Here is a 22,235-nt window from a genome sequence, read left to right on the forward strand (position 1 = left end):
GTTTGGTATGGCCACATTATTCAACAATGGGTGAAGCCATGAGTGAATTATACAAGTTATCCTAAATGAGTTTACACAGTATGGTACAAATATATTATTTATTTTGTGCCGTGAATTTTACAGAAAAACAATTTTTAAAAGAGTGTTGAGAGCTTTTCATAATTTTATTGGGACTGATTTTTGTATACCTTCTCCTGTTAGAACTGGCTCCCCTATTGCCGTGAATCCAACTGTATGGACCTCCGAAGAAGAGGAAAAAATATTACTAATATGGTCTTAAAGCATGTAAAATTTACCTAAATTCATCCGATATCTTGGGACTTCTGAGGGCCAGAAGCAAATCTTCTTATACTTTCCCTTTTCCAGGGGTATAAAGCTCCTAAGCCAAATTTTCTGCTGGTACAAATTGACTGGAAAATCTGGCCCAAGCTATTTCTAGTTCGGCATGATCAGGAGATATACAGCGGAGTTGTCACTTGTAAAGGAATGAATATGCTCCTGCTGCACTTCCAAGTAGAGAGGGTGAGAAATAAAATTTTGTGGCTGCTTAATTTCTTTTAAAAGGGAGAAAGGTTGTGTGAAGTTTCAGAGGAAATGGATTAGTGGGCAGAGTGCAAGTGAAGTTGTTAAATGTTCATGGTAAGTAAAACTTATCACTTGACTCTGCAATATATCATATGGATATTACCACAATTTATGTGGAGAGAGAGAGAGAGTGAATACTGGAGCCTGATTCTGTTCTCACACTCTAAATCAGGAGAAACTCAATTTCCATCAATAACAATAGCAATTTCTTTTTGTTTACTAGGACACTTATACTGTAAGACCTTAAAGCATCTAAAATACAGGTATTTGCATTATATCTTTCTACACTTGTTCACAGTTACCCATGGCTGTTCATTTTGTGGACTATTCTGAAGCTTGCTTTATTTTCTTGTCAGATGCACCCACTGAAAATAGGGGTTATACCATAAACATGAAGAAATTATTAAAATTGCACTACCCCTTACTAGGGTATGTTCATAATATATTTTGGTTCACTGTGATCAGCAGTGTCTTCTGGAATGTGGGGTGGGAGTGACCCTTTCTATTTATCAGGGTTTGAGAAACCCTGATTGCACGGTTTTAAATAGAGGGCTCACGTTGAACTTGTATACTGTAAAGTTGATGGAGGTTTGGGATATGCAGGGTCAGACCCCTAAGGGGTGCAGGTATTTTATTATTCATTATAGTTTATTATCATATATAAACATAAGTACATAAGAATGGCCATACTGGGTCAGACCAAAGGTCCATCCAGCCCAGTATCCTGTCTACTGACAGTGGCCAATGCAAGGTGCCCCAGAGGGAGTGAACCTAACAAGTAATGATCAAGTGATCTCTCTCCTGCCATCCATCTCCACCCTCTGACAAATAGAGGCTAGAGACACCATTCCTTACCCATTCTGGCTAATAGCCATTAATGGACTTAACCTCCATGAATTTATCCAGTTCTCTTTTAAACCCTGTTATAGTCCTAGCCTTCACAACCTCCTCAGGCAAGGAGTTCCACAGGTTGATTGTGCGCTGTGTGAAGAAGAACTTCCTTTTATTTGTTTTAAACCTGCTGCCCATTAATTTCATTTGGTGGCCCCGAGTTCTTATATTATGGGAACAAGTAAATAACTTTTCCTTATTCACTTTCTCTACACCACTCATGATTTAATATATGTCTATCATATCCCCCCTTAGTCTCCTCTTTTCCAAGATAAAAAGCCCTAGCCTCTTTAATCTCTTAAACAATTAAGAGAGGAAACTAACTTTATTTACAGAGAAGCCTCTCCCTTGTTGTAGCATAAAAGATGTAGGAAGTACTTGTCACAATTTAAATTATGCAAACATGAGAAGTTAGAGTGAGGGGATTCTTAATTTCTGGAGTTATGCAGGTCTTCAAACTAGGTGCCTCTCTTCACAAAATCCTATTTGGCTGCCCAAGAAACCACAATATCAGAGGCAGTTTTGTTCAGGAGCAGAACAGTTGGATTTAGGGAAGAGGGGGTGCATGGGAAGAGTTAGGGGTGAAGGGTGAGGTGGATCACTGGTGCAGGCAAGTTTCTAGTTATACATTTTAAATTCATTCTCCAGATTTTTCTGCAAGACAAAAATTTACAGAGATCAGTGCAGGAAGATCCACTGTTCAGAGTAAAACTACTCTGTGTCTCTAGAACTCTGCACTGCCTTCTGTTTCAGCTGTTCTCAATGAACAACCTTTAATTTCACTGAAATAAAAGGACTCCACGATACCATGCCAGAAGCTAGAATTTACCAAACTTCCTCTGCAAGATTCTTAATTTCATCTTCACAAAACTTTGTCCACTTTATAATGATAAAGTTAAGTGCAACGCTTTCACTCTACTTCAGACTAATTACGTGAATCGGAAAGGCCTGGCAGAGTTTATTTCTGCAAGAATAAAACATTTTAAATGTGTATCTAAGATTCCAATTAGGCTTCCAGATGTAGAGAATAAAGATAACTGTCCACCAAACATGTTGAATTATTTAAATGTATTGATAGGGGGAAGGGCTAAATTCAAAACACCCTGTTGTAACTTCCAGAGTAAAACTTGATTGCACTTATGTCACATTTGTAGGCTTGGTTGTTGTTTGATGTGTTGTTTTTTTTAAATACCTCTAATTGGAAAGCTCCCATCATCTGCACACTTGCTTCCAGTCATACATGAAGTGATCAGGGGGAAAGCAGGGTCAATCGAGACAGACTGTGAGAGAAATTAAAATTTATAAAATGTCCAAACATTTAACTGCAAATAGGAAATCTTTATACCCACCCACACCCTATTCTGTAGCATAAAGCTAAGGCAACAATTATTCATATACCTCCAAGTAATTTGCAGGCTCCATACAAAAATCTCATTTAAAATAATAAATTGCTATTTCTGCACATTTATTCTCCCCAAATGCTGGCTAATTGCTGCAATGGCCATTATAAAGAATAATTTTCGCTTAGTGGGGGAAAAAAAGGAATGAAGAGAACATTTTCTGGTTTTGTTCCTCTGCGAAGGCTCTATTCAGTGAATCTTGAATGCACAGCGTTTCACTGCTACATTTATTATGCTGAGAGGTCAAGTATTACACAGCATCTTGTATTACGCTTTGCATGCTAAGTATTTCACTTCACAAATTGACCCTTCGGTGTACTTACTACATAATGCTTTAAAAATCCAGCTAAAATGCAGGACAATTAGCAATACTTTGGCTCCTGGTTAACAATGAGGACACCAATGTAGGTGATTGCATTTACAGTGTTGCTTTCTTCAGAAAACATTTTTGACACATTAAGGTACTGTGGAATTGTGCAGTACCAGTCCTCTCTTTCCTGAATGGCTTTTCTAGCATGTTCAGAGGGAAAGAGTTACTGTAGTTTAGGCTTAATTGAAAAGAATTCAGGCACGGCCCTATGAAGCACCAATTAGGGGGATATTATATCATAAAAAGCTGTAATATCAATTTTCAGACTTGTGCATCAGCGAGTACAAAATAGGGCACGATCAAAAAGGGATGGAATTTAAACTCTTGAAACTGCTACATTTAATGAGAAGTTCAGGAGGAGAGAGAAAGAGGAAGTTCTCTGCGGAGCTGAGAGATGTGCCTATTATGACCACATAATCTGGTCCAGTCACCTATGGTAGTGGATGTAACTAGGAAGAGGAGGGGGGTTGTTTGCTTTGTCCCGAGCCACAAGTTCATATGGTTGGATGAATATTCATGCGAGTGATGAGTTGAGCTGGGCAGGCTCCAAGAGCTCTGTGTTTTGTATTTGTCAGTGGTTCATTTGTTCATCTCGAACGTGGGCAGGCAACGTATACAGCACAGACTCCACCAAAAAAGGAGTCAGTAAGTGCCTTGCTTTCAATGATAGATCATTGTGAAATTAAAAAAAAAAATCATGGCATCCCATTTGGTACAGAAGTCCCTGCAGGCACTGGTTTCTGCTTTATACTTAATCATTGACCTGCAGTTTTGGGTTATTGTATCAAGGTAATAATCATCAACAACGTTACAAACCTGTAACGTGTGCGACTGGCTTTCAATGTTCCTAATTACAAACCTTGTTAATATCCATTTCAGTCTGCCTTAATATGCCCACCAGAGAGGCTTATTTCACACTCCACTAGATAAGAGAGGAGAGCACCCTCACTGTTGTAATTTGCACAGACTGCAGTGTACACATTGCCTTCGCATGGGAGGGCTTGAGGGTGGTTTAAAGGAAAACTATTGTAAACATCTCACAATAAAATGAAACCCACAAGAACATACGAGAACGAAAACACGAAAAATTGTTTTATTACTTATACCTGTAATCTTGGAAACAAACAGGACCCTCCATTAGCGTTCAGATCTGAACTTTCCTTTCAGTGATTTCACTTACCCACATCTATACATGGAAATTCAGGAGAACAACCATTTTTATTGGGGGAAGGGGGAGAAAAGATCCTTGTTGCCCTGTAAATTTTAGATTTCTAATATCCCATTGGTAATAAAAGTATGTTAATGGGTTGGCCCTTTAAAAGTATCTTTTAAAAAGTTTTAAAGTATCCTTTAATTGCCTTTAAAAATTACCATCTTCCATAACAACTGCCTTGCAGGAGAGTCCTGTGACCTTTAATTGGTATATACAGTGTTGTAGCTGTGTCGGTCCCAGGGTATTAGAGAGACAAGATGGGTGAGGTAATATCTTTTACTGGACCAAGACATACTGTGTAGCTCCCAAGCTTGTCTCTCTCAGCAACAGAAGTTGGTCCAATAAGAGATATTACCTCACCCACCTTGTGGCTCTGTGTAACTTAAAATTATATCCTGTTATTTTATAGCACTATCAAAGCAATGCTCCATTTAGCCGTTCTATAAAAAATAGTGTTGAAGGGCACTCACATAATCAAAGCATTTTAAGAGATGGACTATCCTGTAAATAGCATGTGACGGGACGTATATAAGAAATTAAGCCAGATCGAGGAAAAGCGTTTAATTAAATTAAAACGTTAAATCCACATCCACATTGTTTTAGCTGTTGAATTTCTTATATTAAAAATAGTGCAAATCGAATGGGTTAATTTTGAATTCAAATGCTGATTGCACCCTCTAAAAATGTTTCCAACGTGTATCTCCTCTTTATAGGAAGAAAGTAAAATTCAACCAAAGAGGCAGCATGAAATCAGAAGAAGTTTGGGGCTGGGGAGCTTAAAATAACAATTGGATCGATAATGATGATAAGATTTCTAATTCACTTTCGAAACTTAATCTTTATGAGTCCTGTAAGGCTGACTGGGTTTCAGGTCACTTTTGTTCTTAAGACATCTATTATATTTAATATTTTATATAGAAAGATAAAGGGATCATTTTAACTGCTAAAACTTTTTTAGGGAATGTCAAGAAAGGTTATGGCTCCATATTGCTAAGAGACAGAATATTCATTGCAAGAAATTATGCAAGATGTAGCCCAGCCAAATATGATTTTCAAAAATTGATTAAACAATTTTGAAATGAATCAAAGGAATTCTGTAAAATGCTTGGAAAGGGTTTCTACCAAAACTAAAAGACAGTAAAAATATAGCCTCATTAAAAGGAGATAACTGACAGAGATAAAATGACTGCTTTTATTAGTAAGATTTAAAAATAGCAACAATAATTAGGTTTGGCAGAATTCAATTTTTTAAATGTTGATGGATAATATTGATGTTTGGTTTAAGCAATTTTTTTCAATTTTTATCTTTTTAAATTTTCACAGTTGCACAAAATTATGGGTTTAAATTTTTTTTCTCTATTTAAATGTTCCCAGTTGTGGGAAATTATGGGAGGTCAGAGACTAATTACTTCATGACAGTAGATGTTGAGATTCAAAGAGTTAAAGCTTTGTAACCACTAAACAACAAATTGTCACCATCCATTTCAAAATATACACAGGAAATATCCTTAAATCAAACTACTAAATTCTAAAGCAGCATTTTTTTCTTACTTTGCCTAAATGTAAATGTCAATTGTTACCTATGGAAACATTTTTTCACTGGTTCGTGTGTATGGTAAAATGGATGTTTACTGACATTTACCAATAAAAATCTAATCCTTCCAAGCCTAACAGTAATGTTTTATTGGATTAGCTATGCATCTTGAGCATGACAAATGCATTGATTTTGAAGGTTTAAGTAGTATTTAATTGCTAGTCTGGGACTGGGCTCCAGCCTAGCTAGTTCAGATCATTCAGATTTTAAAATAGGACCTAAATACAGGTGAAAATATACAGGTTACATAACTGAAGTGGATTTCAGCTTTCATCTGAATAGCCATCGCAACACTAACTCCAAAATTTGTTTTGTCCATGGCTGCTTAGGATAGATAGACAATATTTTCCCCTATCAACCTAATGATCCAGATCTTTGACTGCAGGTATGGCAGTTCTGCAGCTCAGAAGGCTTTAAAAAAAGTTTTGCAATCCCTCAGTCCTGAGCTAGTTGTGTGCTGGGTCATCTCTAAAAGCTGCTTTAATCTGCACCAGCTGTTAATTTCCCCAAGGTGATGGAAGCCCTGGTCACGTTCTTTTTCCCAGCCTGGTATCCTACATACACAATTGGGCTGACGCTGTCATATGAAGTATTACGCTGGAACATCCCCTGACAGTGTGGTGATAATCTCATGTTCAGCTCCATCAGTTTTAGGATTGCTTTGTGCCAGTGGTGCAAAGGCTATACTGTACTTCACTACTGAAATCTATAGTATTTAATATAATTGCTTTAGAGTATTCCAAGTGCACATCACTTTGGATTCAAAATCCTCAACAGAATTTAAAACCAAAAAGGGGGGAGAGAGAGAATTCAAGTCTAACAGAAGGGGTGTTGTCTTTCACTGTGTGACTTTGTCTTTGCATACAGAGTCTCCATTGCCTCTGTTCTTGCCTTGCTATCCCCATCCTGAGGTGATAATGGCCTGGTCTTAGTCCCATTGAACACAATGGAAGCTTTGCTACTAATTTCAGTTAGGTTCAATGACCGCACAACTGGCAGAGGTGAATGCCTTCAATGGGTGTTTGCCTGAGTAAGGACTGAATAAAGACTAAAGGATTTGGCCCAATGAAAATATGTAACCTCAAAAAGATGTTTTAGCCATTTGAACTATGATGTAATCAGGTGAAACAAAATTTTGTGAAACATCTAACTGCTGTTATATCCATTTTGCTAATATCACACATCTGTAATGTAAAATGTTAATGCAATATTGTTTAAAATATATTTCTAAATGTATTCTTTTTATTTGTTTTTGTTTATGAAATCAAAATCTGCAGGATGTATCCCAATTCCATATGCTGCTTTTTTTAACTGAAACTGGGGTTGGTTATGCTAGCAAATTTAGGTCCAAAAATACAGGGCCATTGATCTTTAAGTGAGCTCCCTATTGAGCGCAGTGGCATGTAAGGAGACTGAAGGAGTGGTATACCACATAAGTGAAGAAATAACTTATTTTTCTAAAAAGCATGTTTGCCAGGTAGTATACTGAAAATGCCCATTTTTGATTTATGACGTTTCACCTTTTGAGGCTTCAGCTTCAGAAATACAGGGGATCTGATGAACTACCCTCATAACTTCCATGGAGGTCAGTGGGAGTTCCTCATGTGCATTAAGGGTGGTCAATGGCTTGTAGATCTAGATCTGAGCGTATTTGGGAGTATGACAGAATACAGCAGATCAACAGAATAAGCATATATCCCACAAAAATATCTCACTTGCATCCCCTTTCAGATGTATGGTTGGATCCAGGACTTGAAACTGAACTGGTTAGTGCTGGTATACCATACTAACAACTTTTGGCAGGAAGACAGATCAGCTACAACTCTGTGAAATTTACAGCTCAAAAGTACTAGAAATCATCCTCCACCAATGTCTGAATTTTTCTCACAAACATGATATTCTGCTCAAATTTTTATTTTTGTATTTGTGAAGCTTTCCTTGCAGGTAGACATACAGTTTCATGTACTAAATCTGGATGTCAGTGAAAAGTTGAAGTTTTCCATGAAGGATATTGAGTTTTGCACTGGATTAGTCTTTCGGTGGAAAACCCACAATATGTGTTTTCTCAGTGAGCCCTGTAAATTTAGCCTGAAAAACTGCTAAACTGGGTCTGCTATACTTTTGCCTAAAGTGGCTTAATAACTTTGGCATTCTCATCATTCCCCAGTTAGCAGGAACTATATTAGTTGGTTATTTTTTCTCTCACTTGCCCTCTTTTAATTTTATAAGGGAAATCAGAGGCCTAACATCTTTTAGTATATACCTGGCAAAGAGAAACAACAGGCTGCTTCCATGGGAGAGAAACTCTCACTTTAATGTCCTGGTTTCCCTTGTAGTACAGATGAAGCATATATATAATTTTGGAACCCGCAGCAGTGAGCAGTAAGGTGATTGATGATACAAACCATTTTCATGCTGCCCCTAAAAAGTTAGCATTACTAGTATTTCATGCTGCATTGGAAGGCCCAACACAGTCAAATCACCATTCAGCAGTGAAAATGCTAATGTAAACTAGTGGTTATATTCAGAACTTAGTGTACCATCTTTATACAGTTAAGCAGCATATTTGTAATGGATACTTATTTTAATAGACAAATCCTCATACCATCTGATTTACAGTCCCATGTACCAGCAGTCATATGCCCGTCACAATATAAATAGTTTACATCATATTACTGACTGCGGATTATCCAAAGTATTGGTGTGAAATGCCTGGGCACTTCTGTAATGCTGAGCCACATGAAGAACAAATATATTTTTCAATATAAGGAACATCTTTTGAAATGTTAGTGCACTCCTGATCAAAGAAGGGGTGTGCTGGTATGATTGTCCCCCTCTGTTGTATTCCCCTTTTTACATGTGAAGATAGAGGGCTTTGGAGTGCTGATGACAGTTGTACGTCTACACTGGCAGGTGCAAAGTCATATGTTTTTCTCTACTAAGACAGTGCCAGGGATTTTCAGAGTAGTGCACACAGCAGTGAGGCATATTTTGGCCACATGGGAAGATAAGACTGCTCACTTCATCACAATGGTCAGGCCACTGTATACGTGTATGTGAGTGGCCAGTGGGTCAACTTTGGCAGGAGCAGCAATACCTGGCTTATGGCCATGCTGTGTATGTACAGCTTCATACTGCCATTAAATCTTCTGAACAAGCTCTAAACAGACATAGCAGATTTGGTGACTAGGCATCCTCTCCCTCCAGGCCTGTGATATTAGATGATGATGCCTCTGGGCCTGATGGGTTTCTCTGTGTATCATGTGTCACACTGCACTTTAGTTATAAAGGGTTTCTGGGAGTAGCGAGCAAGGGGAAGGAATTGAGAAGATGGTCATTGTGGTCATAAGCTCTACAGCCTTTTTAGCCAGTTGTGCTCAGTAAGGTATTTACTCAGATTGTTCCAGGTGCATAGTGAATTCTCTCCTCCATCAGCTGAAGCAAACGGGTGAGATGATGGAATTCCACTCTGCTGCACATGCTGGAAGGTCTGAATGAGCAGCTCATAGCAATTCAAGATTTCGACATCTGGTCCAGTGTAAACCTGCAGCATGGCTCCTGATTGGGAGTCTGTGTGCCATTTTATAGCCAATTGATAGTACAGCTAAGGTAATGAACTTAGATGCTGACAGCAACCAAATCATACTCTTTATATGCCTGCTAAAGAAAAACCTTCTCTAAGGTCAGTTAATATGACCAGCAGCTGATAAGGTATTGCTGGCATTGGTGCATAATATGTAGTGGATACTACAGAGCTATACATGTCACTAAAGTATGACATGCACCTCATGACATTTTGTCTACATTCTTGGATCCATGATTTAAAAACAACATGGCCACTTTCTTTCCTGGAAAAGAGAAGAACTTCACTAAATACAAATAAAGGTTGATTGACACAGCATCTGGATGCTCCAGTTGGCAACTGCATATGGAATGGAGGGATATCATTAGCAACACCAAACTTGACAGCAATAGTGCACATGGTAAAAAGTCCATTGGAAACACTTGGAAGGCTTCAAATGCATGAGTAAACCCTAGAGCTTGAGGAATCTGCATGGAGTCTTATTGTCAAGACACCTCTGTTATGTCTGCCACATTAGAATGACTATTTAATGACAGTTCAAGGGGGATTAAAGCCATAGACTATCACAAGTAGCCATGAATCATCTGAACAACTTGTCTTCAATTATCTATTACATGAATCTCTAAAGAAACTTAGCATGCAGTTAGTTACACACAATATCTTTTAAAACAGCTAAAAAAGAAATAGTAAGAAAACAAGAAACACCCAAAAAGGAAATTGAGAGAGAGTAAAAATCGAAGAAAAAGGTATCAACAGTTAAAAAGCATTATATTGTCAACTGAACTTCATCATGTCTATGTTGTTGGTAGCACTGCTTAGTTGAGACTTTCATTGATAAAGTATTTCAATTAACTATAAAGACTTACATAGCTAATCAGTTATAACTGATGTACATTTTGACTAAATACCTATAATTACAGTTGTTTCGCACCTGAGTCCCTGTTACTGATGTTGTGTAACAAGCAGTCCTGATTGCTGACATCAGCCCACTTAATGTGCTTGCATTTATGTGATAATCAGATTAAAATCAAATAAAGACTTACTGGTAACTTCATAAAATCCAGTAAATGTATTGATTGAGATGTGTGTGGTTCCAAAGTATTTCATTATTTGTGGTGTCATGTTTTTCTTTTTAACTGTTGAGCACAGCATGAAAATGCTCAAGAAGCTTGATCTAGAAGTGTTATAAAAGTAACAGTGCACAAGTCTTTAATGACAGTCTTAGAATTTACAAGTGATCAAAGAAAGGGGTGCTTATAAGTAAACGAGTATGAAAATGACTATTTAAATATAATACCTCAGAGATATTCTAGGGGCACAGCTTCATACTAAAATGTTTCTAATGTGTCTAAAAGCAGAGAGAGAAAATATGTGCGAGATAAATAAATTAACTTGGCTGTGAGACCAACAAGATTTCTATTCAGTTGTAGATTTTCCTCCTTAACTATAGAGGGTAAAAATATCCATTTTTCTATGTGTTGTAATGTACATTTCCAGATAGCATATGAAATATGGAGGGGATCACTTTTAACAGTAGAATTAGGACAAACACATTGATATACTCTAACAGTAACATTCACTGGAGGGCACAACATTCTTCACCACTTAAATCTCACAGTATGGATGTACAGTGAGTGTTGGCAGTGGCCACATAGAGGAGTCTTTGTGGACCCTATGTAATAGATTAGAGTGCTCTCTTCCAGCTGTAGTTTGGCTGGCCTGGAAGCACCACTATGTCCCTGTATACTTGGTGGAGGCTAGAAGCCACTATTTATTCCATATTGACAGGTTTCAGAGTAGCAGCCGTGTTAGTCTGTATTCGCAAAAAGAAAAGGAGTACGTGTGGCACCTCTCTAAGGTGCCACAAGTACTCCTTTTCTATTTATTCCATAGGCTTGTGTAGCAGCTACAGGAGATTAGCGCTGCAATCATCTAGCCTGCCTGCAAGTTGGCAGTTAAATTACATCCCTTCAAGCTTCACGTTGTCCCTTGCACAAATCCCACCTAGTTTGGCTGTCTGCAGGGAGTCAGGATTTTCTCATATTGCCAGCCCCTGTGATTTTATCATCAGTCTCACAATGTGTATGGGGAGAGGGGAGGTTTTAAACTCCAGCTGCTGGGATCACATGGGATCACGAGAGTATCAGCTTAAATTTCTAACTCTCATGATTACAGAGAAAAGTTTGCAAATGTGAACCCTAGAAATGCAACACCAGAAGACACACAAAAAGAACACCACATTAATTATTTTTAAACGTTCATGATTTTAAAGCCAGTCTTGTGATTTTGGGGAGCCTGACTCATGATTTTTTAATGCTTTGTGTTAGCAATACGGTTAACTGCACTTATTGGCTAATAATGCAGGAACAACATGGTGTCTATGTAGCTACTAGCTTAAAGATAGCTATGATTCAGTCTGGCAGGGAAAAGGGAGAAGATGCCTCATTTGAAGCCAGTGCCAGTGGGCCACATGCTATATTTGTTCCAGGCACACAAAACTTCCTTTGAAATCAGGAGGGAGTTTTATGTATTTAAAAAAAAACAGCACAAATTAGACCTATTATCCAGTGCATGTTTATCAGACCTATGCTTACATAGGGTGAAATTCACCCCTGTGCAGAGGGCCAACACAAGGCATATGCACCACTTAAATCACACTTACGCCTTATTTTGAGGTCTTAGGTGGGATTTAAGTGGTCTTGCACTGGCGCTGTGCACAGTCATGAATGTCACCCACTCTAAGATGAAGTCATCTTCCCTGTGGAAGAAATGCGGTGATGAGCCTATAATTTAAATTACTAATCAGTCAAGTAGATAAATGGGTAGAGAAAAGCTGCAAGGATTATTTATAAATATAAAGGCCTTAATTGTAGCATTTAATCCATAGTCTGTGAGAAGGGGCTTGGCAGTTACACTGCATCAATGGGATTTCCTGAGACACTGTACCTCCAGGAGCCCCAAGGAAGTGCAGCTACCCATGTGGGACTAGCTCTTCTGGTCCGGGGGAGACTACAGCTACGTTCCCTTCCCAGACCTCTATCTCTTCTCTTCCCTGGGGAGTCTAGCAATGATGGCCAACCTAGATCCAAATAGTCCTTGTTCTCAGGGAAGCATGAGGATTGGGATTATCTTTGGTCCCTGCACAGGGCCACAAGTGGGGAGACTCCTCCTCATACCTTGTCTCTTTCTCTTGCTGCAGATGAAGTCAACCCCCAAATATGCAAGCACTTATCTTAACATTATTTTAGTAAACAGAACTTCAGATGCAAGCTAGGAAATCCAACAGTTTTTAAAGGCAGTCCTGGAATCCCAGAACCTAAACAATATATGGCTTCCTTCTCAATGCCTATGTCCTCTCTTCTATTGCTTTTGTGTCATATTTTTGAAATACAAATATCAATACACCAGTGTAGCTAGCTACTCTGATAGAGAAATGTACTTGATTCCCTACAGTTATTACAATTGGAGGGGAATCTGATTAGGATGCTTTACTTAATTAAGTGATATCATCTAAAGAGAGTTCTACCCACCATTTTCTGTTTAACTACACTATAAAAATAACAACAGATGAGAATCATTTGGTTATTTTATTTTCTTGATTTCAGTGTCATTCCTCATTCATATTTTATGGAATAAAATTCCATCTGAATGAAAAAATTATGGTCAGTTTGCTACACAGCTAATTATACACTATTATATACCAGATATATTTAGGGCCCAATTCTACTCCCCTTGAATTCAAAGGCAGCAAGATTAGGCTTTAAGTATATAACTAAGGGCCAGATTGTGCCTTCTTTCAACCAAGATTCACACACAGAGTGGATCCTTTAAGCACCAAGGTTGGGAATCATCCATCTCTATGGTACCACCTCATTATGGAACCTACAGAGGGTCCTCCGTAGGGTTGAGGATCCACACATGGGGCAGGAAACATCATGGGGGAACATCATCCAACCAGCCCAATCTAATACTGTGTAGAGGCACTTCCCTGCAGATAACCTTTGTTGTCAAGCAGATTCCCTAACATCCATGGGTGTGGGGTGCTGAACCCCCTGTACATTCTGTGTGTGTGGAGGAGAGGGTGAAACTATCATTCCATAGGGCAATCTGGGGAAAACACCACAAGATTCTCCCCCTGGTGCCATTCTACAGGTTTTTCCATGGTGGGGCTGGGCCTGGCCCCACATTTGGTGAAAATGCTGCTCGCCTTAGTAACAGAAGTAGTTCCATTGAAGCCAATTGGCCAAACAAGAAAGGGTTGGCTCATATTTCCATAGACTTTTAACTAAAAAATATCAGTTGTTCAAGGAAAGCAAATGTGGCTCTATATTTTAACAGCCCTCTCTCTTTAGGTCCCCATCCTCTTAATACATATATTTGCATGCACATACACACACACACACACAGATGATAAGAAATCACACTTGTTTGTTTAGATCCTAATTGTCGTCAAACAGGGACCTAAAAGAGAGGCCTCTTCCTGAAAAGGAAATAATTTGTTATTACAAAATGGTTGCTTCACTTTAAGAAGATACCCAAGGTGAGATATTGTAGTTTGGCCTGAAGGAAGGACTTTCAGTTGTGAATTTCAGATAAAAATGTTGGACCTAATCCTGCAATCTTTACTTAGGCAAAACTCCCATTTACATTGATGGAAATTTTGCCTAGTGAAGACTGCTGGATCAGGCCCATGATTATATATGTTTTCTAAATATAATATTATGTCACAATTAAACTCATTCATTTATTGTTTGTTTACATAATGTTCAAATGCATGTTTTATTCATAGATGCTCAGGAGGAGATTTTTCTCTTGATAATCACATGCAAAATACTTAAAAACAATTCTCTTTCTACTTCAGCTTTCCCATTAATATAATGATTTCATAGTTCTCATTTATTTCATTCTGATTTGTATGATTCTGTGTGCCTTATTCCTCCCACCCTGCTGCCTTTTGTGTTTTAATGCCTGCATACTTAGCCAATAATGGAAAAATAAACTTTCCTACAACTCAGTCTTTTGTTTCTTGTACTTCAGCTCCTGTTTTGTGGCTTCTGTTGTTTTTACTAGTTCTGTTAAATTAAATAACACACAAAGGAGGCAAATAGAAGCATAAGGGAAAGAGATTTCACCAACCCATTGACAACTGTTAATAAGCTTTATTAACGGTAATATTTACTATGACATTTAAAATACGGAAATAAAATAAATAACACAGGAGATCTGATTCTTTACTCACACCATGGTATACAGGACAATTCATCTGAAGTCAATGGTATTACACTGACATAAAACTCAAGTGAAAGGAAGATCAGGCTCAATATAATTGCCAATTCCTCTAGTTCAGTGATTCTCAGCCAGGGGAGCATGTACCCCTGGGGGTATACAGAGGTCTTCCAGAGAGTACATCAACTCATCTAGATATTTGCCTAGTTTTACAACAGGCTATGTAAAAAGCACCAGTGAAGTCAGTACAAACTGAAATTTTGTACAGACAATGACTTGTTTATACAGTTCTTTATATTATATGCTGAAATGTAAGTACAATATTTATATTCCACTTGATTTATAATTATATGGTAAAAATGAGAAAATAAGCAGTTTTTCAGGAATACTGTGCTGGTACACTTTTGTATTTTTATGTCTGATTTTGTAAGCAAGCTATTTTTAAGTGAGGTGAAATTTGGGATATGCAAGACAAATCAGACTACAGAAAGGGTTACAGCAGTTCGGAAAGGTTGAGAGTCTTTACTCAGGCAAAATGCTGGGGAGAGTCAGCAGTGAGAATTTTGCGTTTGTAAGTATTGTGCTATTTGGCCAAATAGCATTAGAATGGTTAAATTAAAGAACAATACTTTCTGTATAGACCTGTGATAGAATGCCTATCATCAGCTTGTGAATTTGTGTACATTTTTCATAACATTTTTCCTTTGAAATTGTACATATTTGACCAAATTCTGCTGTCAGCTTTATTGGTATAGCTGAGAAGAAAATTGGCCAGTAAAAAAATAGCACACTTCTCTTAAAAACTGACCATACAATATAGCCTACTGGGCCAGATTTTTATCTGTTACCTCATTTTAAGAAATTCAGTGTATACCTGTATAACTTCAATTTGTCCATATGAAGATCAGAAATATTTTTTACCCAAAACAGTTTTCTTTTCTATCTAGAAGTCTAAGAAGCAATGGCTACAAAGACAAAGTTTTAATATTCATAGTTGGCATTAGAGAGTTGACATTTATTTATTAAAAATAATATCAACAATATAATTTGTAGCTAAGTGCTGTTGATAAAAACTGCGGTTAGTATTTTGAGTATTTGCATCATTACAGGCAACCAATATAAATTCATAAATGTTTAATTTAAATAGAAACATGAGGGCACAATTGTATTACAATCTGTTTTTATTATCTCCTTTAATAGGAATATTCAATAATTTTCATCAAGATATACATTCTATATTAACAGAGCAAGATATTAAAGAAAAACAGTGTTTCAACCTATTAACTATCATAGTTACTTGTTTGTTTAAATACAGATTGAAGCATTAGAGCGGCTAAAGGGCAGCCATTCAAACATGTACTTTATTCTACTTTTGATTTTTATTGTGTTTTTCCCCCCCAAACAAGCAGACTAATGAAACAAAGTACTTTGCCTCTTAAAGCAGAAGCCCTTACACTCTCTCCCCTAATTAATCCTATCCCCAAATTCCATTCACTTTTTGCAATAAAGTTGGCTCCATTCATAATGGTTAGATACATTCACAACTGAAGGGTAGAAATTTTCTTAACATTATGTATTTTATTGTCCCAGAAATGAAGAGCAGTATACAGCAAGAAGATAATAAAGTATCACTTAGCTTAGACTGAAGTATACATGATATCAGGTTTTTTAAAGCTCAAGAAAAAACAAGATACTCCCTTTAAGCATTTTTAGCACAAGATTTTTGTCTGATACATCCTGTAATGTTCCAATTTAAAAATAAATAAATCTGAAACTGGAAATCTGTGTTCTCAACATTTTACAAATTTACAAATATGTTCAAATTATTTTCCCACAATGAATAGTAAACGGACAGTCCAAAATTTTAAAACTAATACATTTTTAAAACAAATATATGTCTGAGAAGATTGTTAATAGTAAACTGGTGGCAAGCTTTATGTTTTTGCCACAAAATTTGATTGTAATCAACCCTTTAAAGAAGCTTTTTTGACAGTTCATTGCCCCAGTGAACTGCAACATGAAGACATTTGCTGTATCATTTTTTATTAAAGAACCTGTACAAAATAATAAATGTTGCATAGTATATGCAACATTTATATACTATCATCATATACTACTTGTTTGAAGTATATGATGCAAAGAATATGAATAATTAAGATAAGCACTTTGTACATTACAGACTAATGATGAATGCCATTGAAATAAAAATTGTTCATGAAATATGATGCTTCCCACTGAAAAGTAACTGCCCTTGCCTAAATCTATAACAAGTAAACTCTTCCATTTCTTCTGGACCAGGACATTGGTTGAATAGCTGAAATAGGAGGAGGGAATCGGATGCTATTTAAAGGCATTAAGCAAAGTGTTAACTTAGCTCAGGATTCAAGTAATATGAAAATAATTATTATAATGTTGCAGTTCATTATTTGTACTGCATTAAGTGGAGCATTTTACAAATGACTTCGCAGAACAGAAAGACAGTTATCTCTTGTATAGTAAATAGAAAAAGTACATTAAAATTACAATAAAGACTACAGATCTTTAGTAAAAGCAATAACTACGATTTGATGATAAAGACTAGATATTAATGCACAAAATGCTAAACAAACAGGAATACAAAATACAATGTTCAGTGGTTTTAATCTCTGTTTTTATAGTCATGGTTTCAAATCTCTTTAACTAGTTAATGGAAAGATTAACTGAAAGACCTCCATATTTTGAATGACTAAACTGTATATTTTCTAGTTAATTTCTGCATCAAGAGTGTGGGAAATGTTTATTCTAAAGCTCAGATGGAGCATTGATGTGAGAAATGTTGCAAAGCATCCAGTGCTGACTGGAGCTAATTAACTTCAGTGCTCCAGTGTTGTTCTCATTTTTAAGCAGGAGAACACTACACAATACCTTTTATTTTGCTTCTCAATAGATTTTACTTAAAAACAGATTAATTCAATATCTGTGGGTTTTTTGGTTTTAGTTTTGGTGTTTTGAATCTTCTTTTTTTCTTTACACGTTTTCTGGAATTTTTTCTTTGATTTTTTTATAGAACACATTACAATTTATGCTTAAACAGAGGGTGTTAAATCAGTTACATTAACGATACTGTTGTATCATTTCATAAGTATTGTGCATGATCTACAGTTCATGATTGCATTTCCAAACTACAACTAAATTCCTCTTTAAAAGTTAGGCATCAGAGAAAATGTGAGAGCTTGCAATTACACCCTCCCCACATAGATTCTGTAGTGGTCAATTTTTTTCTTCTCCCATATCAAGCTAATCTTGAGTCAGAAATACATACACATCTCCAAAAACACTTGATTCTATATATAAGTAGCTATAGATAAATTCAGGGTGTTGGGAGTTGGAATATTGTAGTGTGGTTTCAATGCTTTAGAGACAGGCAGTTTTTTCACTTTTAAATCAGATTGTTTTTAATGTCTGACCTGTGAAATGCATGGAAGTTCACAATTTATTTTTGCCAATGTTGCTGAATTTTAAATCACCAGAGATAGGTGAGTACAATAAATTTTTGGAGTCTGATGTCTTAAGATATTTGTATATTGAGTTTAGCTTCTTAAGTGAGAAAGGTAGGAAATTAATCATAGACTCTAAACCCTTTACTGTTTGTACTGCTTTTTTTCAATCTATTTAATGCTCCTTAGGAACACACATACATAGAGACAAAGATACATGTATTTATACATTCTTAAGGAAAAACAACATTAAATAATATGAATAAAAGCAACACATTTTTTAAAACAGATGCATAGAGAAAGGCTCTTTGATATTTATACATCTACTGACCAGCTACAAATTTAAGCATCAATTTCAGGGTGCTACTTTCCAAGGTTTTATCTGTCTCAGAACTGTAACTTAATTTTTCTACCCTCTTCCTACATTGCCACACATGAAAACTGTAAGAAGCAGAGATGGGGCAAGACATTGAAACCATAACAACAGTGGGACTTCTAAAGACTTTAAAATACAGTAACAGTTCAGCTTCTGTGACATTAAGGGATGACATAGGAGTCTTTCTATTGACATCAATGAGAGTTGCCTCACACCTTAAATCTGTAGCTTTTGGGGGCATATACTGTCATTAATCTGCACACAACACTGTCACTGCCAGTGAGTTCTATACATTGGTGGTTATATATGTTCCTCTGGCTTGCTCACAAATAATGTATGCCTACTACAAAACCTGTCTCCAAATTCCACACACAAGGTAAAACTGCCCATATGGCGTGCAGCCATTTCATGTACAACACAAAAATAGTCTTCACCAAGAAGTCATGAAAAAGCTGCAAACTCCAAAATGGAGGCTGTGCACTTATGAATTGTGGAAGGAGTCTGGAGAAAGTCAAAGTACTACATACGCTAGCCTGGACAGAACTTGGGTCTTCTTGACCAATCTCCTTCCTCCAGGGCCAGCTCTACCATTTTTGTCGTCCCAAGTAGTGAAAAAACCTGTCACCGACAAATTGCCACTACAGATGGCAGGAGAGAGAGAGAAGCTGCCGCCGAATTGCCACCGAATCTGTTGCCCCTTTCTGACTGCCGCCCCAAGCACCTGCTTGGAACGCTGGTGCCTGGAGCCAGCACTGTCTTCCTCCACCATCATGCCTCTCAGCCAACCATGCATACCCTGCATCCCTATGAAATCATGGCTCCATAAAGTGGAATTAGAGCTGAGGGACCTTTTCAGGCTCTGCATCAGTAGCAGTGTGCTCCTTCTGTTTCCCTGCTTCTGCTGCTTTCAGGGCTTTTTAGATCCGAGAGAGGAGGGATAATCTTGTGGTGAAAGCATTGATGGGACTCAGGAGATCTGGGTTCATTCCGCAGTTCTGCTGTAGATTTCCTGTGAGACCTTAAGAAGTCACTTAATTACTCTGTGATTCAGTTCCCCACCTGTAAAATGGAAATAGTAATACTCCTTTTCTCCCACCATTTGTTATGTTGAGTGGGGGCTGTTTCTCACTGTGTATGGTCAGTGCCTCTAGGTGCTACTGTAATATGAATAATTTTTACTTAATTTATTTCCCTTCACACATCACAGTGCAGAACATCCTATGGCTGTAAATGTGACAGTGGGGTGTCAAACTCATTCCATGGAGAAGGCAGAATTCCATTTTTAATTAGGATCAGTTGGTCATTTGAGGATACATATTCCTCTGTGTTCTTAGCAGAATGCCTGCTGAACTCAAAGGGAGGTTCACATGAGGATCAGGGTAGAATATGGCTGTTAGGTAGTAATTAAACTTTTAGTTCAACATTCAGTAAGAAAATGTTCTTACCTTTATGAATACCTTTATTTCTGCCCTTTCATTTCTCTTCCTTCCCCATGCTCCTTTCTCTGTTTCTCTCCCTCTTTCCTATTCTGTTTCCTCAGTTTTTCCCTCTTTTTCTTTTCTGTAGTAACTCCCAATTCCCCCTACCACTCCCCTGATCACTTCCTTTCCCTACTCTGTTTAAATTATCAGCAGCAAAGTATAATGTTGATATACTGGTGACATCAGGCTTTAGCGTTAATACTGCAATGAAGTTCACTTTTTCTGTAATCATTGATTCAGGCTCTCTGCATAGATTTATACTCATTTCACTTTTAGATAGTTTGCTTCACTTCCATGAGAACTAGAAACAGCCTAATTCTGTAAAATATAAATATAAGATTTTGTACAATCTGTATATGTCTTGTGCGTCACATAAATACATCAAGTGAGCCAGATCTGTTTGTTTGTTTGAAACCCTTCTGTTCTCCAAACTAACCAAAGTATCTTCAAATTAACACAAGTCTGGAACTCCTCCGTCTTGAAGTACTCCAAAGCAGAGCATACCTTTCCAGTTTGAAATACCTCTTGTGACGGGTTCGGTCACGGAGACTCCCCTCAGGACTGCCACTCGATGAGCTGGGATACCACTGAGAACAACCCTCCTGCCAGAACAGGCGCCCCTCCACTCCTGTCTTGCTGAATTAGACACTCCAGTCAGCTCCAGTGCAGACCCAGAGGTTAGGCCATGCCTCTCTGCAGTTCACTGAAACTGAGATTCACTCAGCCCAGAGGCTTCTCAATTAACAGGGACTTTCCCAGCACCCAGTGTTCAGCCTTTCTGGGAGCCTGAACCCCAAATAAATCCATTTTACTCTGTATAAAGCTTATACAGGGTAAACTCATAAATTGTCCACCCTCTATAACACTGATAGATATGCACAGCTGTTTGCTTCCCCAGGTATTAGTCACTTATTCTGGGTTTATTAATAAACAAAAGTGATTTTATTAAGTATAAAAAGTAGTATTTAAGTGGTTTCAGGTAATAACAGACAAAACAAAGTATGTCACCATGCAAAATAAAGCAAAAAAAAATAATAAACCCACAAGTCTAAGCCTAATACATTAAGAAACTGATTACAGGTAATATTTTACCCTCAAAGATGTTCCAGTAAGCTTCTTTCACAGACTAGACTCCTTCCTAGTCTGGGCCCAATCCTTTCCCCTGGTACAGTCTTTGTTAGTTCCATTTCATTTCAAACATTTCAGGTAGTAAGTTGGGGTTTTCTCAGGACTGGAGCCCCTTTTGTCCTGCTCCACCTCCTTTTATAGCTTTGGCACAAGGCGGGAATCTTTTGTCTGTGCTTTTCCCTACCCCCGCCTCATCAGTGGAAAAGTACAAGGATTGAGATGGATTCCAGTATCTTGTGATATGGTCAAATGTTACTGTAAGACCCCTAGTCTCCATTCTTCCTGGGTAGGCTCACAAGTACACAGGAAGGCTTGCAGGTAAATAAACCATTTACAACCAATTGTCCTAGTCAATAGTAGCCATCAAGATTCTAAACCACTATTAATGGGCCACACTTTACATAATTACAATAGGACCTCAGAGTTATACTTCATATTTCTAGCTTCAGACACAAGAATGATACATGCATACAAATAAGAGGAATATATTCAGTAGGTTATAACCTTTGTTATGATACCTTACAAGAAGCCTTTTTAAAGCATATTCCAGTTACATCATATTCACACTCATAAGCATATTTCCAAAAAAACGTATGGTGTGCAATGTCACACCCTCCACCCCCAAAATGAAAGCTCATTAATCTGCAGTATTATTACTTGACAAGGGGAAACAAAACCCATTCCCTATGCCTACTTCAAAAATCATCTCCAGGACCCTTTATTCCAGACTAAGGTCTATTGATAAGGAGGGGCAATTTTATTCTGGGAAATAGCTCATAGCTAGCCTAAAGCTATGTTTCTTTCTAATCATTTGAGGGTTCTGCTTTTCCATCTTACCATGCCTAGTTTTAAGAATTTCTCCTCACCAGTCAAGTAAAGTATGAACTGATTCTCTGCTCTAGTCCACTCTCT

General features: G+C 37.4%; 1 long non-coding RNA gene across 2 annotated transcripts in view; it reads left to right on the forward strand.

Annotated features, from left to right (window-relative positions):
• The window catches only part of LOC122460597, a 122,292-nt gene that overhangs the window by 88,147 nt on the left and 11,910 nt on the right, over window positions 1-22,235 (forward strand). The window contains exon 4 of one of the 2 annotated variants that reach the window (XR_006282010.1): window positions 7,785-8,029. The exons of the other annotated variant lie outside the window; for it this stretch is intronic. This is a non-coding gene — a long non-coding RNA (uncharacterized LOC122460597). Of the gene's footprint in view, window positions 1-7,784; window positions 8,030-22,235 lie in introns of those variants that run through there. 2 annotated transcript variants of the gene reach the window in all.

Source organism: Dermochelys coriacea, chromosome 6 (assembly GCF_009764565.3).
Source record: "Dermochelys coriacea isolate rDerCor1 chromosome 6, rDerCor1.pri.v4, whole genome shotgun sequence".
In the NCBI taxonomy this organism is placed as follows: Eukaryota; Metazoa; Chordata; order Testudines; family Dermochelyidae; genus Dermochelys; species Dermochelys coriacea.